At 39.2% G+C, this 13,256-nt stretch overlaps 1 pseudogene across 1 annotated transcript; it reads left to right on the plus strand.

The window, feature by feature from the left end:
* Positions 1-1,429: 1,429 nt before the first annotated feature.
* On the plus strand, positions 1,430-3,846 carry LOC120480598 (uncharacterized; annotated as a pseudogene). Its single transcript, XR_016169372.1, has 2 exons — positions 1,430-1,466; positions 2,244-3,846. The product of XR_016169372.1 is annotated as an uncharacterized LOC120480598 (transcript).
* Positions 3,847-13,256: the final 9,410 nt, after the last annotated feature.

Below are 13,256 nucleotides of genomic sequence, written 5' to 3' on the forward strand. Positions count from 1 at the left end.
GTGTTGCCTGCTCTCCTATCTTCGCAAACAGTATTTCTTTCCTTGCTCAGTCATGGTACTTACTGCTTTCAATGGGCAGGGAGACAGTCTCCGCTACTGTCTTTAGATCCTGGTCATGCCGGTAGCAGTAACGGCCATCCCCAAGAGCCTTTGGGCAGCAGCTCAGGGTTTGTTTTAGTGACCCTTTCCCATTGCAGAAGGCTCTTGCCAGATGTCAGACCATGTGAACCTCTGTTCTGTTATGCCTCCCCATCTCATCAATGCCCCCGGTTGCATCATGCCTGCCACCTTGCTAATCCGCACTTCCTCCTTCGATGCCCCTTGGTTGGCTGTAGTTTGGCATTGGGAAACTGCCAAGCCCTTCTCTTCCACAAGCCACTGCTCCCTTGCCTTAGCCTGCCCTCTGCTGCCATACAGAGCTGTTGTACTCAAGCTGTGTGGTAGAGAGATAGCTGTTACCTTTCCTCTCCATTAGCTCAACTGATGGCCATAAAATATGTGTCAGGATGCCATGCTGGTATATCCAGAACTTGAACTTTCCAGGCAGGCCAGATTTATCAACTTTACTGAGCCATGTCTCAAGCTCACAAATGGATGAATGGATAGCGACTGTATCTCAGACTGTATCAAAGAGACTCTTCACTGGCTTCTCACTAATAGATGGATTTGGGGTGCTCTCAACTATTGAGCAGAACGTGTTACCTTTCTTCAGGACAAGTGATCTGAATTTGGAAGGCTTGACGCTCAATCTTGGCCACTTGATATCCTCTCAAGACCTTGGAGAATCCATCTGCTACCCGGAACAGAAGATGTCGAGACTGTGAGATTGTCCATACAAGCTCTTATTGGTGGTTTTCCCACTCTAGACTTGGACAGCTTTGGCAACCATGTTCATGGTAGGTGCAAAAAGGATTACTGAAATTGTGCATCCAGTTATAATAACCTTCTCAAGGTGATGCCAATTCAATGTTACAGACCCAGACGTGACTCTCAAACTGAATGTTTTATAATAATCCAGGATAAAGTCTGTGCTCTTACTGGGGACATAGTGCCGGTTCAGTGCAGTCTCTACCAACTTGTGTTTTATGGACCCACAGGCATTCCCCAAGTCAAGCCATAGCACAACCAGGTCTTCATTATTATCTCTTGCTTCTCTAATCCACTGGCTGATTATTCCAGTGTGTGCAAGACAGCCAGAAAGCAGAAAGTCGATCATTTCCCTGGATAGGACACAGAGGAAAATTTTGCCCTCAGCACTGAGCAGCGAAATGTACTTAAATTGCTCAACGTTTGTGGAAATTTCTTCCTTAGGTGTCCATTGACCTTCAGCATGTCTCCATTGGCTTGCAATAATCCCCCTGTGCCATATCGTCCGCAAGAGCAAACGGAAGGAGTTGGCAATAAATTTCAATCGCTTCCTAGTTCTCTCCCTTGCCCGTCTCCTGTGCCACTTTGCTCTTCTCAAGGTATGTAGCTTCTTCCTAATAATGTTGCGAAGCTCGATAAGCGGTGGCTTCTCCTCCTCCTCTGCAGTCTTGTAATGCTTTTTGAGAATGTGGAGTTCATGTCACAGTTGATGAATTCTTGGTATATGGAGTTTTGTCGATTTTCTCTTCCTCTTTACGGAACCGTTCGGCTCTGTAACTTACGATGATTATAGTCAGGGCTGTTGGCAACTGTTAGCATCACTCTTCCACATATTTGATGTTATGTGGGTAACATCTTCTCCAAACTGCTACCACTCCCTTTTCCTGCTGGTAGCTGTCCATTTCATTATTACTTGTTGGTTTATTCTGCCTGAGGATGGAGCTTCTGGTGCCCGAATGTTCTGGGCACTGTGGGCTGATTCCAGGCCGGGTTACTCCTACATCTCACCAGGGTCAGACCCTGTACGTTGCACTATTGGCTCCTTCCTCAGGCATTTAATCCTGTCAGTATAAGTCAAGTATAGTCAAGTGCAATTTTAAGTTTCAAGTATATTTCTGATAAGCATATATAAAAATTGACTCAAAATATACATTTTAATTTTAAAGAAGTATACTTAAAGTAACGTTAAAAACCCCAAACAAACCGCTAACCGCTTTCATTTGGTGTATGAATGAGTGCGCGAATGGGCAATGGGTGAATATGAGGCAAAATGTAAAGCGCTTTGGTCAGTGAAAGTGCTATATAAATGCAGTCCATTGTCCATTTACCATTTTGTGTGTAGATTGAATGTTTTTTTTCTTTCTTCTGTGTTGCAGGTTCAGGCACGATGAACAGCATTATTCCCAGGAGCAAAGCAAAAGGCACTGACATCTGTGGAGCGGGCAAATACTACTATATAATCCGTTCTGATCTTGGCTGCTATATGAAGATAGGTAGTATCAATAGAGGTTCAGACATCTCTATTTTTAGTCTGTACCTTGCCTGCAAAAATGGAGACCACTACCTTGGAGATGAAGATGGCAACTTTTACATCATCAAGGGCAATTCCTACCGCAGAGTCAAGAACCTGACGACGGACAGCGGTGCTGAAGTACACAGTCTTCATCCCAACTGCCAGGGAGGAGACCACTACTTCTCAACTTCTGGCAAGTTTTTCATCATCTTCCAAGAAAGGGGTACTTACCGAGAAACAACAAACATGAATACAGACTCAGATGCTGAAGAATACAAGCTCCCTCCCAACTGCAGAAACGGCCTCTATTACTGGGGCCTGTCCAACGACTGCTTCTTCCTCAAGCCCGTCTCAGATTGGGGAGTTGAGTACTACAAAGGGACTGACCTCAGCAAAGATGAGTGTGTTGGTGTCTATTCTGTTCATCCTGATGTTGTTAACTTCCTTCCTGGTGGGCTGACAGTAACTATGGGCCAATCCTTTGGCAATTGGGAGAATATGAAAACTAATGACAGCAATACACCAGTGACATGGCAAAAGAAAATCAACAAAAAGGCTGGATACGATAAGGAGAAGATGACCCAGATCACACACAACTGGAAGATAACCACATCATCCTTGATTGAATCTGGAGAGCAGGCAAAGTTCATTTTAAAGTTGCACCTCCACTTTTTTGGAGATTCACATGCCAACACTAAATACGAAAGCTGTAATGAAATTACCGAAGTGGAAGAACAACTCACACTTGAGCTGAAGCCAAACAAGTCTTTATATCCGTGGCAGTAAAAATTGGTCTCGGTGAAGAACCAGTGCTGTTCTGCCATGATTTAAAGATTGACGACGAGCCAAACCCTCCGCCTGAAGTCCCGCTGCCGCCCGTTAAATCATGAAAACATATCAGGATGGTTTAACTCCAAGAATAATCAAGTGCTTCAGTTAAACACCTTGATTATAACGTCCCAAGTCATTATCTATATATCTGCATGCATTGCTTGAAATGAGGCTTAAATTGTTTAATATAGCAAAGGGATTTTACAGTTACAGTTAATGTAATTACAGATTACAACACTATTAATTATGGTATCATTGAACATGGTCTTTATGATTAAAAGACACAGACAGAATCCGACTTTAAATCTAATGAAATTTCTTCTTAAAATCCCACACATGTAACCCAACTACAGATCTTTCCGTATGGTGGCTTAGAATGGAAAATATAATAAAATGGAAAATATGGCGGATAATGTACAACTTGTTGAGGGCAGATGTTGTCTGAGAGTAATCGAAGTCTACTAAAGTGTTTGATTCACAAGTATAAAAAGCACTGCATTCTGCACTCATGCATCTGGTGCATACATGTAGGCTAATTAAAAGCTGTTTATTTTTTACATATTTTCCACGTTTTACTATATGGCATATACCATTTGAATTTTGCTTTTAATAAAGCTGGAGCTGCTTTTAAAGTCTTGGTGTTTTCATTGCCAATCGGTTTCTTTAAAACCCTTATAATGGTCTTCAGGGTTTTTTTTTATCCCAGATGACTAAAAATTATCTTTGTCCACATGGACACCTGTACTGACACTTTGTACAGTTGTCAACACTTTCCAAAACTACACCAAAAAATTTGGGATGATATCTGTTTTTATGTTAGTGTGAAAAAAGCCTGTTTAGAAAATGGACAAAATTCATCCCCAAAATCAGAAACAACGCAGAACACACAGACAGAAAATAACTGGCACACTTTCAACAATACAAAAGACATCCATAATGCAAAATGATCATGCTCGCCTCTCTCACACACACATTTGGACAATACATTTGTGAGACTATAAAAACTGCTCTCTTATAATTAGTCAAATAAAATCACCCAAAATGCAGAACCACCACTATAATAAATTGGTGACACTGACACATCAACAATGTGCACACACACACAGACACACACAGAGAGAGAGAGAGAGAGAGAGATAGAGGGAGGGCCCTATTTTAAAGATATATAAAGTAATTATCAAACAAAATCAAAGTAACTTTATGACCGGATCCCACAGCGGTGTGTAAGACCTGAGCGCAAGACTCAAGAGGCTTTTCTGCTTGCAGAACCCCAATGACTGTGTGGCCAGTTTCCCTTAAATACCCAAAACAGAACAAAGAAAACTCTAAGCTGTAAATTACAGAAGTGTTTTTGGTTGAACAGGATCCTGTGACCCGAGGGATAGAAAAGACCTTGTGAGAGGCACATCCCTTTAACAGCAGAATAGAATCTTGTAGAGTCTTCAATCTTTCTCTTAATATTTTATTTATTAGTTTATTTGATAGGGACCATGCATATTCATGAACAGTGTTGTACGATAATACACCATGTAAATATGCCAGAAATGAAAGCTTTAGCATAAGTTCTGCCAGGAAGACTTAATTACCGCGTCACGTGTTACCTTCAGGTTATCCAATCACGTTCTTATTCTTATGGTATAAAAGATCGGTACTTACACATGTTTGAGTTCGCAGATGCCGACGCGACAACAACCTCCACCCTCCCCACCACCACCAGGATGGTCCTGTCTACACTTCCCTGGGGGGTCGGCTGCGCCCCTGCCTTTGTCTTCAGGCAGGAAATGCTGATCCGCTACCCTCGGATTACGATCTATGGACGGGGCCTATGCCAAAGAACTTTGCTTGCTGGGCTGTCAATAAATGGATGCTTTGTTACATCATTTTATCTCCCGAGTCTTTCTGGTAGAATTAGTAATCTGCGGTGTGTATAAATATATAACTGCTGTGAAATTGAGACCATTTTACCAATCTCACTGATACAATAATCCCAAACATGAAAGAGTAAAGCAACAGATGTGTTATATTGGCAATCTTTGTTAAATTTCAACCAGAGAGGAAGTAAAAGGGTTGGCAAATGGATTTCTTTGTCCTTGCTTCATTTTTTACATTTCTTTGAGATTAGTACATTTGCTTTATTCCGCGGTGTTTGTTTTTTTGTGAGAGCTTGTGTGTTCAGTGTTATCAGGAATTTCAGTCTTCAATTCCTCTTCACTCTCGCCTTCATATTCTGCAGTATTATTGATCTGACGGTACTGACGCTATTGGATGAGGCCTGAGCTGATGATGACATCAACTGCTATATAGATTAAATGAGCTAAATTAATACTTGATGATCTTTACAAAAAAGAACTGAATCAATGCTAAACACTTCCAATGAAACAAAGCTACTATTTTCTTTTAGAGTTGCTGTCCATGATTCTGTCTCAGGCAAACCCGTTTACACATGCAGGGTTATTTAGAAAAATGGAGACATTTCCCTTCGTTTGTGCCCTTCATGGCACCAATCATAAACGTTGGGGCGGGCTTTACACGATGCCGACAGCGCTGGGATTTTGAAGCAGATTTTGTAGCCTACATTACAAAGATGGCCGCCGTCGAACATCACTCGCTCGAATCAGCTATCGCGTCTGTTTTTAAGCAATTTGAATGTTTCCTTTTTGTTAAAAACCGAGCAAAGGACAACACTCGGAGATGTTTCTCTGCCGGCCGCCACTCTGTATACGTCATCTCCTTCATCGCTCTGATTGGTTTTAGGTCTACCCGCGACGTCCACTGGTGACGCCCCTCTGGAAATGATTTGTCTATGACGCTTTGCCAGACGATCGTTTTAACCAGGCTACCGACGTCACAGTCTTCGACAGAACTTGCAACTTTTCTCACAAATCTGTTCCAGTGTTGCTCAAATTGATTGATCGTTTTTAAAGTTCTCTGTCTATAAAACTTACAATAGAGGCATCAACCGTCTTCAATTAAATGCAACATTTGGTCATAGTTAAAGGATTAGTTCACTTTTGAAAAAACTTTTGCTGATAATTTACTCACCCCCATGTCATTCAAGATGTCCATGTCTTTCTTTCCTCATTCGAAAGAAATTAAGGTTTTTGATGAAAACATTCCAGGATTTTTCTCCATATAATGGACTTCAATTGGAACCAGACGGTCGGAGGTCCAAAAGACAGTTAATAACAGTTTCAGATGCAGCTTCAAATGACACCAGACGACGAATAAGGGTCTTATCATGCGAAACGATCGGTTATTCCAAAAATGTAACTTTTCTAAGGACAAATGCTAGCCTTGCTCTATTCTGTGAGGCGCGTTTGTAACGTCACGTAATACGTAATTACGTTCAAAAGGTCACGGGCGACGTAGCCGGAAGCAAGAACAGAGGAAAGCACTGGAGCTTCGAGCATCACTTTGAGCAGAGTAAGTCATGATCTCCTGTTTTACAACAAATTCACTACTTGTTTGACACAAACAATGACAACTTGACTCCTGTTAGAGAATGATTCCCAGATAATTCGCATCAGTTTTTCATGAGTGTCTGCAACTTAGCCAACATTTTTACAGTCTGTTCACTGAAAACACCTGCTCAGAACAAGTAGTCTAGGTCTAATCATATTTTCCTTATCACACGATGACATATTATCACATTATAAACATCTCTCTATCCAAATAGGCTTTATAATTTTATTAGCACTAAATAAATTAAAAGTGTATTGCATAGTTGATGTTATAGTTGACTTTTAAAATCATGTCATATTTTATAGTTATATCCTGGCCATGGATGCATTAATCATTGCATCTGTCTTTCACAGATGTCAGGTAAAAAGCAATTAAGCATCCTCTCAATCGCCCTGAGAGGAAAGCCCCCTAAAAAGGCCAGGTTAGAGGATGCTGGCCCAGAGAGGGTGGCGAAAAGGGTAGGCCCATCAGAAAAAAGGAGTCCAAAAAGGCAACACACACTTACAATAAACAACACCAGTCATAATCTCTCTCTCTCTCTCTCTCTCTCTCTCTCTCTCTCTCTCTCTCTCTCTCTCTCTCTCTCTCTCTCTCTCTCTCACTCACTCACTCACACACACACACACACATGCGGAAATTTAATAAATACTTTGTATTTGGTTGAATTTTCAGTGACGTGTCAAATTTTTTCTTCTGCAAGTCTGAGCAATTATTAATAACATAAACACTAATAATAATATTGCTAATTACACACACCCATTTGCCAACCCCCCCCCCCCCCCCCCTTGACCCTTTGGGGTCAAATGTCACTCTAGCCTGTCTTCAAAACTTGAGAGCCCATAGACATATACACTAGACCTCACCTTGGGGTTCTAAGCATGCGTCAAAACCGCCGCCATCTTGGAACAGGGGTCTTGTCATAGGAAGTAGCTAGGTAACGCTGCTATCTCCGCCTTTACTTCGAATTCATTGATGGTGGCGGACTTTTGTGCAGCGTATGATGTTCACGGATGAAATCTGAACTAGGAAGAATGTTTAAAAAAAATAAAAAAAAAATTTCTTTCAGGAATCAATGATAAATACATGTCTGACCGTTGGAACAAACCAAAAAAAAAAAAACAAGAAAAATCGCATTCGTGATGATTTATGGTGATTTTATATCCGTTAGACCTGTGTCTACTACATTGACGCTGATGCATTAAAGTGGAGGGGCTCCCCTATTTCAAGATGGCGGCTCTATTGACGCATTCGTTCCAATGAACTGCCGTAGCCAAGGTGAGGTCTAGTGTATATGTCTATGTTGAGAGCCCTGGATATGATAGGAAATAAAATGAAATGAAATGTGGAGGATTTTAACTGTGACAAGATGATTGACAGGCCAGTTTACTCTGACAGGATGCGACAGAGAACAACCGTTAAAGACGCAATTGATTAGTTTGTCCCAAATCTTGTCTACTCTTCTGCTACACACTCAAAAGGAATATTCGGTAACACTTTAGAATACTGTATCTTACTTACTGCAGAATTAATAAGGAATTAATGACGAACTAATAGGTAATTCTTCATTAACTACTTCTTCACTACTGTTAACTACTAAGGAAGATGTGTTAACTAATCAGTATGTAATATAATTTTATGATTGTGTTAAGTATCCGTTAGTTAATCATTAACTAATGAATTCTGTCATACCTCCTGAAGAACTACTATTAATTATCTACTAATTAAGGTTCAAGAAAAATAACTAAGAAGTAACTACTGAACAGTCATGCAAAACTAACCTCAGATTATTTGTATATTTTATATCCAGTACTGTGTGTGTCTGTTTTCCGCAGCATAGAATGCCACTGAGTAAATTCATGTATTTGAGGCAACGACTGAGGGAAACTGAAAATATAGGGAACTTATTAGTAATTAATAAATAAGTATCAAATAATTATCTAGGAATTAGGCTACTTATAACCCGAAATAGTATTCTAAAGTGACAATATAGGGAACCCATTAGTAATTAATAAAGAATTACCACATACTTCTGACTCAAATCAAAATTTTTGTAAAAAAAAATATATAGCCTATATATATTAACGTAATCATCTAAACCTCTGTAAAATACACAACAATTACTTGTTTACATGATGTCTTCCTTTATTTCAGATGAGAACATTTTTTTATACAGCAAAATTTTTATTTCGTTTTAACATGTATAATACTGTTTACATTTAAACTCATTTAACAAACATTTTAGAAAAAAAAAAATACTTGACTCCATAACCTGCCCATAACAGTGCACAGCTCTGAGAACAGATTTTAACATCTGATGTAAATATATTTAGCTAGCTATAGGGTAACTGACATCGTGTCCTTGTATGTTGCCTTGCATAAAACAAAATGATTTACAGCACAGTAATGATTTTATGGATTAAATAAATCTGTATTTCGCTAAAGAAATGCACCAAATCGGCGGTGCTGAGAACTCTCCAGAGGAGGATGCAAATGCCCGCGCTCTTGCGTCACCAAATCACTGTCAAGTCACCTTTATTTATATAGCGCTTTTTACAATACAAATTGTTTCAAAGCAGCTTCACATAGATAACAGGAAAACAATGTAATAATAGTATTGTTAAATTCAAAATTAAATGTTAAATGAACCTCAACTAAGCAAGCCAAAAGCCAATGGCGACAAAGGCGAAGAGAAGCGAAAAAGGCAACAGTGGCAAGGAACCAAAACTCCATCAGGGACAGACTGGAGAAAAACCCTCGGGTGAACCCAGACTCAGTGTATGTGGCGACCGCGATATTGCCAGAACTTGAATGGTGCAAAAGAAGTTTAAAATGTATAAGAACTAAGTATAATAATAAGGTGTAATATACATGATGTGTTTTTGCTTATTTGCAGATCATAGCCTATAGGTAAATGTCTGTACTTATCTTTCTTATTAGTGCTGAAGAATGACAAACTGACTACTGTGTATGACTGTTAATTAGTAGTTACTTTACAGTTATTTTTCTTGAACCTTAATTAATAGATAATTAATAGTAGTTCTTCAGGAGGTATGACAGAATTAATTAGCTATTGATTAACTAACTGATACTTAACACAATCATAAAATTATATTACATACTGATTAGCTAACACATCTTCCTTAGTAGTTAACAGTAGTGACTTAAGTGTTAAAGAATTACCTATTAGTTCTTCATTAATTCCTTATCAGTTATGCAGTAAGTAAGATACAGTATTCTAAAGTGTTACCGAATATTCCTTTTCTTTAAAAAAAGAACATATTTTTAAGGTGTAGTATAAGTAGGCGAATTGAGACGCAACATATATGTAAAGAATAATCATTCTTCTTCTTCTTCTTCTTCTGCTTCTTCTTTGGTTTAATGGAAGTGTAGCACCTGGACCAATCAGACACACACACATCATTCATTATATTTAATGAATAATCCAGCAAACTCACTCTCCCAATAAAGGTCTATGAAACTTCCCCAAAACTTAAGGGGGTCGCACACCGGACGAGAAGCGCAGCGCCACGTCTTTAAAATTCGAAGACATTATTCTCTATGAGTGTACACACACACCGGTGGTGCCATTCGGCGTCTGTCTGCGGCGCCCAGCATCGGCTCAGGACCGTGTTCAAAATCCTGCTGCGCCACAGAGCGCCATTTACATAGTTTTGTATAAAAGTATTTTTGTCTCAAATCGTTGCTGATGGATCCTGACTTCGCCCTATGCTACAATATACGTGTAGTTTTGCATTGATTTACAGAAATCAGCTGCTTGAATGACAATTGCTGATGTTATTGGATTTTTCAGGTGAGATTTTCAATTCATTCAGTTAACGGATGCTCTGAGGTAAAGTTTTCAGACTGCAGACTTTAATTGTACAGTACAATCATAACATAGAACAGACATTATCTTCATTTCATAATTTCATTAAACATAACAATATTGCTGGCCATACACTGATGAGAAAGTGCGCGTCCGGTGTGCGATACCTGGATTTGTCCTAAACGCGATGCGGCGCGGCGCTTCTCGTCCGATGTTCGACCCCCTTAACATCACAAATGAAGCTAAACACACCCGGTGTCCTGTTACAGGACACATTAAGACTAATAAGAATTGTACAACCCCAAAAGGAATTTGCAGGGAATTGTGACTTAATTCTTGCTGAGAAGGAGAAATAAACCCTTTTAATCCTATTTATATTTTATATATATTAGGAGTGTGCAAAGCAGCCGGTATTTGTATCTGTATTTGTTGAGGGGGTAAAAGTATTTGTATTTGTAGCCTATTTGTATTCGAATAAAATTCTAAATAGGCCTAAAAATCTAGTTTGGAGTTGAGGGGGCAGGGGCGGAGCTACATGGTGGCCAGGGGGGGCCACGGCCACCATTGGTCAAGGCTCAGCCCCCCTGCCGCAACCCCCCCACCCCCCTCCCCTCCCCTCCCAACCTCACGGGAAAATAAATTTAATAATAATAAAAAATAAAAATAAAAACTCCAGTAACGGTCTAAAAAAGAAGCTGAAATGTATGCATTTTTTAATCAAGTCATTGATTTGTCACTTACGCTACAAGCCCCATATTAGCAACATGTTGGGTCAGGCCCCCATCAACAGTGCGAGACATAACGTGCCTGCATTCTGACAGCGCTTAATGAAGACTAGCAGCTAATCACTGGATATACCACTGTAACGAACAGGTGAGTAAGTTGGTGATACTTGAAAGCATAACATTAATTGAAATGATAAGATCATCTTCTGACTCAGTTTATTGTGTAAGAATGTGTCGTCGACATAGTGAGTTTAGTTTAGCAGCGCCGCTGCTGTTATTTTTGCAAACTTGTATGATTATTTGGCTGGCTAGCGCTAGATAGTTAGCTTAAGTCAATTCCAATGTGTCACTTAGGGTACAGGCACTAACTGAAGCGTTCCGTTCACGACGACACGTAAAATCCATTTTAGACTAATCTGGTCTATTTTTTTTTTCCTTCAAACGCACGCGCTGGCGCTGCAATCACGTCTAGTGTAGCCTAGCTACTTCCATTGATTATAGTGGAAGCTACACTCTTAGGAAAAAGGGTTCTGTAATGTAGCATAGGGTTCTTTACTCAACTCCAAAGGACATTTTATGCTAAAAAAGGTTCAATAATGACAAGAAATAACCCTTTTGGCTCAAAGGTTCTTTAAAGACTATTATTCATTCATATATTGCATTATTCTGCAACATTTGTTATTAAATTATTGTTTATTAAACTGTTGTAGTAACTTAATATCCAACCCGATCTCACGGGAATTCGTACGAATTTTACCAGGTGGCTAATTCGTAACAATTCGTACGACCTCACTCGTACGAATTAGTACGATTTTGCTAAATCGTACATATTTATCGAATTAGCCAATTCGTATGAATTCGTACGAATGACCTACCCCTGACCCCGCCCCTAAACATAACCGTCACGTGGGTTTAGACAAATCGTACAAATTCGTACGAGTGAGGTCGTATGCAGGGCTGTGCAGAGACCTCTGGAGGGGCAGGTGCTCAAAGTATAAAATGGGGCACATGGAAACAAGGCTTTAAATAGGGCTGTTCTCAAAATATCAATACAGTAATATATCAATACAGATAATTCTGCATCGATACAGCAGCAAATGCATTGATGTAGTTTTGAAAAAGAAACAGAACAGAAAAGACCAATTTAGAGTTTAAAATTTAAAAAAAATAATTTATGTGCTCTATATATAACTCTGAGATTAGAAACTGAAGCATCTTAAGTTGTACCAACCTGATGGCTTTTTCTACTCTGTTATACATAATAATAAAGCTGTTATTGTGAACTGTGTAGGACAAAATCAACGTGGCCCTTGTTTTTTTCAGTACAGTATAGTTTTATTTAATGGCATATCAGCATCTGTGGCTATTTTCATGGCAAAAACTGATTTACAAAAATACAAGAGTTACATTTTATACAATGAAAATAAAAACAAAGCAAACAGAAACAGCAATTAATACTTTACAAGATTTTTAACATTAATGTGATACCTGTTCTGAGTTTGCTGCCTTTGCTGTTGATATTGTTGTTGTTGTTGTTACTGCTGCTGCTGCTGCTTGAGTTGATCTGAGACTGTAGACATTAAAATAAACAGAGATAGGGTATTAGCTGATTAAACCATTTTAATGTGACCATGACAAGATGTAAAGATTGCTGACAGTGTTTGGAACTGGCTTACTTGTTCACTGACCTGCTAAAGCTACAGATTCTGCCCAGGCTGCTATAGTATAATAATACAATAATAGTATAGTAACGTTACTAGGGCAGATGTTCACAGAGGCTTCTGCACACAAAACATAAGATACTAACTGGTAAGCCTATGTGATAACTTACCAGAGTTGTGATAATATTTTATGGCACTCCGTGTTTTTTTAAATAAATACTGTAATAATAATAGTTTAAAGTAAAAATAATAGTTTTTAGTCAAATAACACCCCTCCACGCCCGTGAAGCATTTCTCCCTCAAACAGCAAGCTAACGTTACTTCTACAGCCTACACACAGCAATACAAACAACATCTCTCTGCATGCTCTC

This window comes from Pimephales promelas, chromosome 7 (genome assembly GCF_988280905.1).
Source record: "Pimephales promelas chromosome 7, fPimPro1.hap1.1, whole genome shotgun sequence".
Lineage (NCBI taxonomy): Eukaryota > Metazoa > Chordata > Actinopteri > Cypriniformes > Leuciscidae > Pimephales > Pimephales promelas.